Raw genomic sequence first — 11,629 nt, forward strand, 5'->3', positions numbered from 1 at the left:
ATTTGGTGTCTTGTTCACAAGGAATTCAAGGTTCCAAGGCAGGGCAATGGTGCCCTCCCAGCTCTTCCTGCATCCAGGCATGTTTGTGATAAAAAAAAACACACGATACTGCTATCCCTAAAGCCCAAACAAGCAGGAAGGAGCCTGCTGGGCCAAGTGCAAGATACAGAGGGGCTCAGGGCCTGGGAGTCTATATTTACAGCCCTGGGATGCTCCTTTGGATCTAGCTGCTCAGCACCCATGGGTGAGATGGAGAGTGCTGCGGGGAGTTGGACCAAGAGTATGGGGTGCTTAATTAGAAATGGATATCAATTCTCTGTTGATCCCAGGCACTTCTCCTCCCATCTTGAATCATCACTTATTGGCTGCAAATGCAACACTGTTTACTTTTCACTACTCAGCAGTTTAGATCCGTTTGCACCTAGGGAGCCAAAAGCCTTTTACAAATAAAGGTTGGGAAGAAAACATATCTGCAGCCCCAAGAACAGACCTCAGAATCTCCCAGCTGACAGTCCCTGATTCACTCTTCTCCTGGAGCTGGGAACAGAAATTACCAGTCCTGACTCCCAGCCTCCCTCTCCCCCAACCACTTAGTGCATAAGACCATATCTGCTTCTCACTGTGATCACGCATCACAACCCCTCCTCCATTCCTAGTCCCCAGCACCCATGCACGATAGCCCAGCATTCATTCACCCCAGGAAAGTGCTCCCACGCCTCTCCCCTACCCTTTCCCATTTTACATGTGTGTGACCAGGGAAGAGGCCCAGATACCTGACACATGCTAGGCCACAGGATCCCTTGCCATGGGGCTGCTCTGGGGCAGCGGCCGCTCGGGCTCCACTGTGCAGCTGTGCCCATGATTATGAGCCATGTGGGTCCTCTGATGTCTCGTGAGGTGCGAGCTCTGGCTGAAGCGCCTCCCGCAGCCGGTGCAGATATAGGTTCTCTGGCCCATGTGGGTTCTCTGGTGCCGAGTGAGGTTGGAGCTGTTGCTAAAGCGTAGCCCGCACTCATTGCAGATGTAAGGTTTCTCTCCAGTGTGGGTTCTCTGGTGCGTCATGAGGACTGAGCTCTGGCTGAAGTTCCTACCACAGGTAGTGCAGACAAAGGGTTTCTGGCCAGTGTGCATCCTCTGGTGCTTTGTGAGAGCCAAGCTATCACCAAGTCTTTTCCCACACTCATCACAGGTCCAGCGTTTCTTGCCTGCATGGACTCTGGGGTGTAATAAGGGCAGAGCCGACACCGACGTGCTCCCCAGTCTTTGGGCACTGATGAGCTTTTTTCTGCCAGGTGGCGTTCCCCAGGGCAACGCTGCCCATTCTTTGTGCGTGGTTTGGTTTCTCCCCTGAGTGATGAGTCTCCCCTTTATTGTCACCTCTGGCCTTGCCATTGGCTGGAACGAGAGAAGCTGGGTGGGATTCATTCCCTGAGCAGGAGAAGAAGGAGTTTGAGGCACGGGAATCACAAACGGTTCCTCACCTATTCACTCCATCAACAGGGCTAGGGATCAAGGTATAGGTCCCCCAAACTCTGCTGCAGAAGTGGCTGGTTCTGTCTCAGTTTCCTCAGGTGAGAAGAGGGGTTGGTGAGAATTGGTGGGAGCCTGAGTATCGTGCACCCTGATGGGATGACACCTGCTGGGGGGTCACATTAAGCCAGAGATGCAGGAAATGGTGCTTAACTGAGACCAGCCCAGGAAATGTCTGACCTCCCCCAGAATTCCCCACAGACACTCAACTGCCAGCAAAGCTGCCACAAGCTCACCCTCCCTCCATTTTCCCATCCCCACCCTGCTCACCCTTCCCCCTCTCATGCTGCTCCTTCCTCAAGAAACCAGATGCTCCATCCCCATCCAGAGAGAGCACTTTTTTGGGAGGCAGCTCCCCTCTCTGGGTTTCCCCCTTCTCCCCAATGTGCACATGACCTAATTCACCCCGACTAGCCCTGTGAGGGGCCTTACCCATCTGGGAGCACGTGGCCTCATTGTGACCCACCCCTCTTACAGGATACATCCAGTCTGACCTCCTGACTATTAATTTCACCCAGTTACACCTGTTCTGAACCCAATAACTTGTGTTTGACTAAAGCATCTTTCAGAAAGGCATCCCATCTGGATTTGAAGACTCCACCTCTTCCCTTGTGAGTTTGTTCCAATGGCTAATCACCTCACAGTTAAGTATTTCTGCCTTATTTCTAATTAGAATGTGTCTGGACTCAGCTTCCAGCCATTGATTCTGCCCTGCCTTTCTCTATGACATTAAAGAGCCCTTTAGTACCTAGTATTTTTCTTCCCATGAAGATACTTGCACACTGTAATCGAGCCACCTCTCAATCTTCTTTTATATGAGTTAAACACTGAGCTCTTTAAGTCTCTGACTGTCAGGCATTTTGAGTAATTTTTGTGGCTCTTCTCTGGACTCCCTCCAATTTGTCAACATTCTTTTTCCAGAGTGAATACCACATCTGGATGCAGTTTTCCAGGCTCAGTCTCACATTGCCATATGCAGAGGTCAAACCACTTCCTTGCTCTTACTAGTTACTTGCCTGTCTATACATCCAAGAATCACATTTGCCCTCAGGAGTAAATGGGGGACACATAGAGCCCCTGACATCTGCCTGGCAGAGCCAGCAGCTTCAACCACCTCTGTAACTGTTGATAATAGAGAAAACTTGACAGCCACTAACACCCCCACTCATCGTAATACCCCCCTCAGCTCTGCCCATCTTCCCAATACAGTTTAGAATGCTGATTCCTTGAAGGGCTTCTTTCCAAGACAAAACAAAGAAAGAAATGAAGGGAATGGGGGCCACACAGAGCCCCTGGCATGTGGCAAAGGAAGGAAAGGCAGGAGGCACAGATCCTATGGCATGAGGAGAAGAAAGGACAGTGGGGGCAAACAGAGCCCTCAGCACGAGGGAAGAAGGAATTGGAGGACTCAGATGGCTCCAGATGTGGGGGGTGCAGGGAGTCCTTGAAATAGAGGGGGATGGGAGGGTGGCATCCAGGGAGCTTGTCGAGGGAAATGGGGAAGGATGCAAGGAACCATTGCTCTCTCCTGAGAAAGCCAGCACCACCATTCCTCACACATGCTTTGCCCTCAGCACCCCCCTGCCCTTTACCCGGCTTATTACCTATTTCCTGGAGGGGCTGGAGCTCCTTTTTGGGGGCATGGGGCAGCTTGTATAGGGATTGTGAGGGTTTATTCCATCCCTACTCCTCCTGGGATGCACAGTTGGGATGTGGCTGCGGCTGCTTTAGTCCAGAGCCAGGCAATTCCCATAGTGCCCCAGAGGATGCCATCTCTTCTGAGGCCACTTCCTCAACCTTTACACACACTGTGGCTTGGGGATGAACCAAACACGTCATCAGAGAGCCAGAGCCTGGGACCTGCTGGGAAGAGTGGGTTTGAGAAGGATATAGCAGAGAACATGCCCCAAAGACATAGGAGAGGAGATGAGCACAGATCCACCCACAAACCCATGGGCGAACAAGAAATGCTGTGTGTGCTAATGCGAATGAATAGTTCTGGCTCTGCCACTGTGTGCCTAGCATCTCCCATGGGGCTGGATAGGGAGCACAGGGGAGGAGAAGGGAAGAGGGGAGAAAGCACCACAGAAGTGGGCCCCATGGCCAGGCTCCCTACACAGACATAGCACAGCCTGTCTCCCACCCCCATGCCTCAGAGGAATGATCAGGGTTAAACACTCTCACCTGTAGCCCTGGCCTCTCAGCCTCTGGCTGCCCCAGATGGAACCCCTCTGCCAGGGCCACCACCTGGGCACAGGTCTTGGGGTCACATTCCCAGACCCAGCTCTGCATTTCTTCCGGCAGGATGGTCAGGAACTGCTCCAGGATCAGCAGCTCCAGGATCTGCTCCTTAGTGCGGCTCTGTGGCTTCAGCCAGTGATGGCAGAGCTCCTGGAGGCTTCTGTAAACCTCCTGGGGTACCTCTGCTCCTGGTAGTGGAATTGTCTGAAGTGCCAAAGCTGCATCTCCAGGAGAATGTCATCCCCTCGCAGGGTGGCCAACTCCTCCTGTGACTCCTCTTTGACCCATTGTGGTGCTGCCCATCTCAGTAACTCCCCGATGGTCCAAGCCTGGATGAAACAAATGGCTTTTTCTGCCTCTTCTGCTCTCTCCCCTGGTTTGGGGCTGGCTGCGTCCTGTTCCTCCATTTTCACTGGGGGCTGCACCGCCTGCTGTAGTGGTGCCTGGAACTGGAAACCCAAAGCTGCACTTGCACCCAGCTCAGCAGCCATTGTCTGTCCTTGGAATGACTGCAATTCCAGCTCAGGAACAAACCCCGTTACTCACTTGTGGGGCCTGTAGGAATGTCCGGCCCCACAGGCAGCCTGCAGCAAAGGATCCAACATGGATTTTACTGTGTGATGGAAGAGCAAGAACCGACCCATAACCTCAGCTCCCTCAGCTCAGCACAGACAGGCCCCTCTGACTGCCCCTGCCCATCCCCCCACATAATCCAATCTCCCTGGACCCACTGAGCACACATAGGCTCCTCCCTGACCCTCCTGCAAAGAGTGGGGTGCATTTAGTTCCCTCCCCCAGGGCCAATCCATCAACTTTGTTTTGTGTCTCATCACAGTGATGAGCATCTGAGATTTCAGGGCTAGTTGCCAAGGGGTCCTGGCAAGGGAGTAGGTCACTCATTGAATGTTTTAGTAAGTTTTATAGGGAGCACCTGAAGGACACTCCTGAACCATCTACCTTCGCTGACGGGTATTCCTGCACGAGGTGACAATTTGGCCCCTTTGGGAAAACCATGCACTGAACCTTAAATTTAGCCACAGAGGTCAGACAAAAGGCTTTGTGATCTAGACCATTTTCACTTCCTCTTTACTTTTCTTTCTTTCTTTCTGTTTTTCTACCTCTTTTTTTCTGTGGTTGGGTGATCAGTTCATTTTATTCCAACAACTGTCTTGAAATTAAAGTCTCCACTTCTCAAAACATGTTACTTAGATTGTGAGCTCTTTGGGAGCAGAGACTGCCTTTTTGTTCAGTGTTTGTACAGCCCCTAGCACAGCATGGTCCTGGTCCCTGCCTGGGCTCATCATAGTGCTACTCCAATACAAATAATAATACTTACTAAACACCTCATTAGAAGAATGTTATTTAGGTTCCAAAGTTGAGTCCTCAGGATTAGCAAATGCTGGGTTGTGCACACAATTTTAACTTTGTCTTCTTTGTGTGCTGGATGAGGCAGGGAGTCCTGTGGAATAAATAGCACAAGCTCATGTACCATAATGAAGATTGCACCATCATGCACACAGCTTGGGAGCAGCCACCCATCATGACCCTTTGTGCTCAGTCTGAGAGGAAAGTTGGGTTCCTTCATGATAAACCTTTGTAATATGCACAAGCCCAGTAAGGTCTGGTTTACACACAGCTGCGGTGGTTTAACTAACAGTAAGAACATAAGAACAGCCATCCTGGGTCCATCTAGCCCAGTATTCTGTCTTTCAACAGTGGTCAATGTCAGGTGCTTCAGAGGGAATGAACAGAACAGGTAATCATCAAGGGATCCATCCAATCACCCATTCCCAGCCTCTTGCAAACAGCAATCCCTGCCTATCCTGGCTAATAGCCATTGATGGACTTATCTTCCATGAACTTATCTAGTTCTTTTTTGAAGCCTGTTATAGTCTTGGCCTTCACAACATCTTCTGGCAAGGACGTCCACAGATGGTGCGTTGTGTGAAGAAATACTTCCTTTTGTTTGTTTTAAACCTGCTGCCTATTAATTGCATTTGGTGACCCCTAGTTCTTGTGTTATAAGAAGGAGTAAATAACACTTCCTTATTTACTTTCTCTATACCAGTCATGATTTTATAGACCTCTCTCATATCTCCCCTTAGTCGTCTCTTTTCCAAGCTGAAAAGTCCCAGCCTTACTAATGTCTCTTTATATGGAAGATTTTCCATACCCCTAATCATTTTAGCTGCCTTTTTCTGTACCTTTTCCAATTCCAATATATCTTTTTTGAGATGGGGCCACCAGATCTGCCCGCAGTATTCAAGAGGTGGGCATACCATGGATTTATAAAGAGGCAATACGATATTTTCTGTCTTAAGACGTTGCACTACTCTATCAGAGTTGGTGTGGAGCCTGTTGGGGATGGGGTCTCTACACGCTTCCTGAAGCAGAGAGGAGAGGATAGTTTCACAGCAGTGTGAGTGTTTGACATTCACTTTGCATAGGTGTAAATCACAGCAAAAAGTCAGTGCAGTTACCTCTGCCAATCAGCTTGAAACCTCATTAAATAATACATTGTTTTTTTGACAAGACCTATTTTCCATAAAACCCTGCTGATTTATTTCCGTAAAACCATGCTGATTATTAGAGTTGTGAAAAAGTGTCAAACTGTTTCATTACAACACAAACAGGAGATGCTTTCACCTAGAAAATAAGATATGATGTTTCAATCATACTAAGGATCCGCTGCCTTTAATTAAAGAAACAAATAAAATAAAGTAAACTATTCTGTTTTTATTTGTACGTTATTTCACTATCTATTGTGTGTTAATATATCATGTTATGTCATATTATGACATGACTTGACATGATGTAATGTAATATTATGCATAACTATTGACAAGTCACAAAATAATATTTAAATGACAAAAAAAAAAAAAATCAAGACAAAAACTCATTTTGAATTGAAATTTTGAAATTCTTCTGAAATGAAATTTTTCCACTGATATATTTTCATGAAAAATATTGGCTTTGTTGAAGTGTCATTTTTCAATAGAAAACTGTTCTGATGACAAATTTCCAGCCAGCTTTTAATTATTGCTATGGTGGGTGTCACTAAGTGGCTGTGTTAAACACAGTCTTCTAAGTTCTTTTTCTTAGTGTGCAAACAAGTTTTGACTCTTGGGAAGGAAGACAGGTCATGACCAGAGATCCTAGTTTTTCGTGATAAAAAAACCAAAATTCTCCAATAAAAAAATCATAATAATCTGTTTTTCCACGATTAAAATGAAATTCTGAACTTTAGTTTCCCTAGCCACAATATATATACCGTATTTCCCCATGTATAAAAATGAAATTTTGGGGCCTGAAATTTGAAAAAAAATGTATTACGGTAAAAAAATCTACAACCACTGTATAAGACGCACCCAGTTTTTAGACCCCAAATTTTTTGAAAAAAGGTGCATCTTATACATGGGGAAATATGGTAGGTATCAGTTAAACGTGTTTTATTGATATATTTACAATTTTGAAGCTGACAGCCGGAGCCACGCCACCCAGGGCTGATTGCTGGAGCTCCACCCATTCTCCTGCTTATCCAAATTTTTGATTATCTGATCTGTCCCCGCTCCCAATTAGATCAGATAATCGGGGTTCCACTGTATGTTTTTATTTTTTCACAAAATGTAAAAACTAAAGATTCTCTGTAAAAACGCAAATTCTGCATTTTTCTGTGGATTTCTAGGATAGAATCATAGAATCATAGAGTTGGAAGGGACCTCAGGAGGTCATCTAGTCCAACCCCCTGCTCAGAGCAGGACTAACCTCAGCTAAATAATCTCAGCGAGGGTTTTGTCAAGCCGCAGCTTAAAAACCTCTAAGATGGAGATTCCACCACCTCTCTAGGTAACCCATTCCAGTGCTTCACCACCCTCCTAGTAAAAAACTTTTTCCTAATGTCCAACCTAGACCTCCCCCCTGCAACTTGAGACTGTTGCTCCTTGTTCTGTCATCTGCCACCACTGAGAACAGCCTAGCTCCATCATCCCTGGAACCCCCTTTCAGGTAGTTAAAGGCTGCTATCAAATTACCCCTCATTCTTCTCTTCTGTAGACTAAACAAGCCTAGTTCCCTCAGCCTCTTCTCATAAGTCTTGTGCTCCAGCCCCCTAATCATTTTTGTTGCCCTCCGCTGGACTCTCTCCAACTTGTTCACATCCTTTTTGTAGTGGGGGCCCAAAACTGGACACAATACTCCAAATGGGGCCTCACCAATGCCGAATAGAGGGGAATGATCACTTCCTGTGATCTGCTGGCAATGCTCCTACTAATGCAGCCCAATATGCTATTAGCGTTCTTGGCAACCAGGGCACACTGCTGACTCATATCCAGCTTCTTATCCACTGTTACCCCCAGGTCCTTTTCTGCAGAACTGCTGCCTAGCTCGTCGGTTCCCAGTCTGTAGCTGTGTTTGGGATTCTTCCGTCCTAGGTGCAGGACTCTGCACTTGTCTTTGTTGAACCTCATTAGATTTCTTTTGGCCCAATCCTCCAGTTTGTTTAGGCCCTTCTGTACCTTCCAGGGTATCTACCACTCCCCCTAGCTTAGCGTCATCTGCAAACTTGCTGAGGGTGCAATCTACCCCATCCTCCAGATCATTGATGAAGATGTTGAACAAAACTGGCCCCAGGACTGACCCCTGGGGAACTCCGCTTGTGACCAGCTGCCAGCTAGACATGGAGCCATTGATCACTACTCGTTGAGCCCTATGCTCTAGCCATGACCCTTTATGGCTTACTGACCAAATCCTGTTCCCTGATTTTACCTGGGATTGATGTCATGCTAACCAGGCTATAATTACCTAGATCATCCTGCTGACTCCTTTTAAATACTGGCACATGTTCAGCTGAACTGCACACATTTTGCTAAAGTGCCCATATGGGTAAAGTCTTAGCAAAAAGAGGAACAGCTTCTTTTTAACTTTGGCAATGCAGCTAAATTGTGACGAAACATCCCCAGGCCCTGATTCTTGCAGGCATTTTGTGTTGTTTCTCTGGTACAGAGCAGACATAAATGTTTGAGGATTCCCTCAAGAGGGAAGGCTGCAAGAGGTCTTGGACTGGTGCAGAGCTATAATAGTGGCCCTTACACCATTCTCCTCTGGTCTGTGATACAAAAGACATTAAGGCAATAAGAATAGCAGGTTGCTGGTTACCAGAACAGCACCACAGGTCTGTGGGCAGCTGGACAGAAGCTGGGGATTGTGCTATCACCCTACATGATGGGAGAAAAAAAGTGACATAATGCCTCCTTTGTCCCAACTTCCAGGCTTCTGCCAAGCCCAGCTCAGCCACTCCTAAGAATGTGGCTACCAGTCTTCTTTCAGTAACTAGTCTTTAATATCACAAGGCCTAATTCTCCACTCCCTGACACAGGGCTGTGATAGAGCTGGGTGTCAGGGTCCCAACATAGATGGTTTTCAGGAGCTTGAGTTTTGCTGAACTTGATGTTCTGGAAGGGCACAAGCTATCCACAGGCAACCTTAACTCTCCATTAACAAAGTTTCTTGCTATTTAATTGTCTTCTTGGTTCTTTGTTCTCCCCCATCTGTTGTCTCTTGTCTTATCCTTAGATTATCAGCTCTTTGGGGCAGGGATTGTCTTTTTGTTCTGTCTGTACACCATCTAGCACAAGGGGGCCCTGGTTCATGACTGCGATTCCTAGGTGCTACAAGTTAATAAGTTAATAATAATAAATAATTGGTGGATCTTTATGTTTAATTATAAATACATAAATATGACAGTTCTTAATTAATTTTCCTCTTAAAATTCCCCTAAAACATTCATTAATAAATCCTCACCACCCCCTGAGAATCTGGGAAGGGAATTAATAGCCCCTTTGGCTGGTGTGGAATCAAAGGCACCAGGAGCTTTAAATGATCAGAGTCACCCAGGGTGAAATAAACTTCACTGAAAAAATCCTAAGTCACTGGGCTCTGCAGATGAAGGTACAGGCAGGATGAGGAGGTGAATTCCAGCCCCCATTCCTAGGCTGTGGGTATGGGACCTCTGCACAACCATGACTCCCTGCTCAGACACTGCCCCAGTCTTCCCCTGGAGTGTTGGCAGCAGACCCTCTGAATCATTTGATGGTATTACAGACCTCTGCCATGGGGCACAGACCCTATTGCAGAGTTGCTACCCCTATTCACAGCCCCTATGCTGGGCTGGAAGAGTTGCTCTGTCTCTCCAGATCAGGGGTTGGTTTCAATCAGAAAGGTGCAAGATCAGAGAAGAAACTAGCATCTGGGCACCAGATCCCTGCACCCACAGTGCCCCACACAGACTCTGAGCTCCTCCACCTACCTAACCGCAGAGATGTGCCAGGATCTGCTCAATGGCGACAGGCTTCCGGGGGCCTCCGGGGAGTCAGTCAATTCACAAGCAGCTTTTGCAGTGGAGGGCGGCAACTTGTTCTGTTATTGTGGCAGAAATCATCTGTGTCCGTCTGTCCAGGCAGACTAATCAGCAGCTGAACATGTTCCAGCCCTCTCACCTGCAGGCAGCAACAGCAAGGGGAAAGTGAAAGAGTTAAGCAGAGAGACTGAGCCCTGGCTGAGAAATGGAATCATTAGTAACAGGATGTTCTGGCAGGAAGGAGAAGTTTCAGTCCTGTGTAAACGCCTCTAGAGGACTGATCAACTACAGCAGAAATATCCCAATGTGATCATCTACCTGGGACTGGACCATTCTTATCTTGTGTCTCAGAATGATATAATGTGGCAGCTGATCCTCCTCCCTGGGATAGTTTGTGTCTCTTTGCTTTCCAGTCTTTTGTCCCACAGAGGCAGGATATTTTTTGTTTCTCCTGTTTCTCGAATTGAATCAAACTGCGCCCTGGCCACTTTTTAGCTCATTGTCCGGATAGCAAATGTTTTAAATTCTGATACTTGCTTTCTGATTAGTTTCTGATTAATATAGGGAGCTGTGAAATAGAGAGACTAAATTGAAACAATTCCCCCCATGTGGCAACTCAAAACCACAACTCTAATTCGAAGAGGTGCATATTCTACCAACGGAGCTTACCCTTAGTTATCGGCTGAAAGTTGACACATGACAACGGTTTGGGAGCACTCTCGCTTTCGGTCAGTCTCAGGGAGTGATTCCAGAGCTGCAACAGCTGCTCAGAGCGAATCATTGATTCTCCCCACTTGGGTACTTCCCCTTCTGTCACATCTCCCAAGATCTCTCTCTGATTTTTACATGTCAACACTTTAGCAAACACAAGTTACTCCCGGATTCTTTGCTCTGATGGGGTCTTTGCTGATTCATGCTGGTTTATCTTTGGGGGAAATGTGTGTAACTCAAACTGTAGTAAAGAGGGCAAAAGTCCGGTCAGTTTCCCCAGCGCCGAGATGTTCCCAGGGAGACGCTGCGGAGCACAGAGATTAGGGGTATACTTCACATTGCCCCAGGGACTGAAAGAGGGATGTTTATTTCACTTTAGCCTGTTATTTAGAGGAATCGGTGATTTTTTAAAAACAAGATTAAAAATCACGTAACCTTCTTTGATCAGACTTAAACATTTACTCTCACCTTATTTTTGCCTCACTAAGAAAAAACTGACTTTTTGGGGTGTTTTGTTCTCCCAACTGAACTAGTAGTAGGCTGGGATAGCAGGCAGCTGCAGGAGGGATGTCAGCAGAGTGGTGTGTGTGTGTAAGCATCTAGCATTTGAATGTGTCCAACCCTCCTTGAGATTCACTAAATTGAGAGAGGGGAGGTGGCCCTAGCTCTGGAATAAAGCTAAGCAGAGCAATATTTAAAGAGAGGGATATTTTAAGTCTATTTCATAAAGTGCTCAGACACCGCTCGGCATGACCACAACGTCCTGTCTTGGAGGAAGAAGGGACCATTCCC

At 47.0% G+C, this 11,629-nt stretch overlaps 1 pseudogene; it reads right to left on the reverse strand.

Annotated features, from left to right (window-relative positions):
- Positions 1 to 783: 783 nt before the first annotated feature.
- On the reverse strand, positions 784 to 10,192 carry LOC137149779 (zinc finger protein 24-like; annotated as a pseudogene).
- Between the last annotated feature and the right edge of the window lie 1,437 nt (positions 10,193 to 11,629).

The sequence above is a fragment of the Emydura macquarii genome, unplaced genomic scaffold (genome assembly GCF_026122565.2).
Source record: "Emydura macquarii macquarii isolate MOO-44397 ecotype Brisbane River unplaced genomic scaffold, CSIRO-AGI_Emac_v2 contig_827, whole genome shotgun sequence".
In the NCBI taxonomy this organism is placed as follows: Eukaryota; Metazoa; Chordata; order Testudines; family Chelidae; genus Emydura; species Emydura macquarii.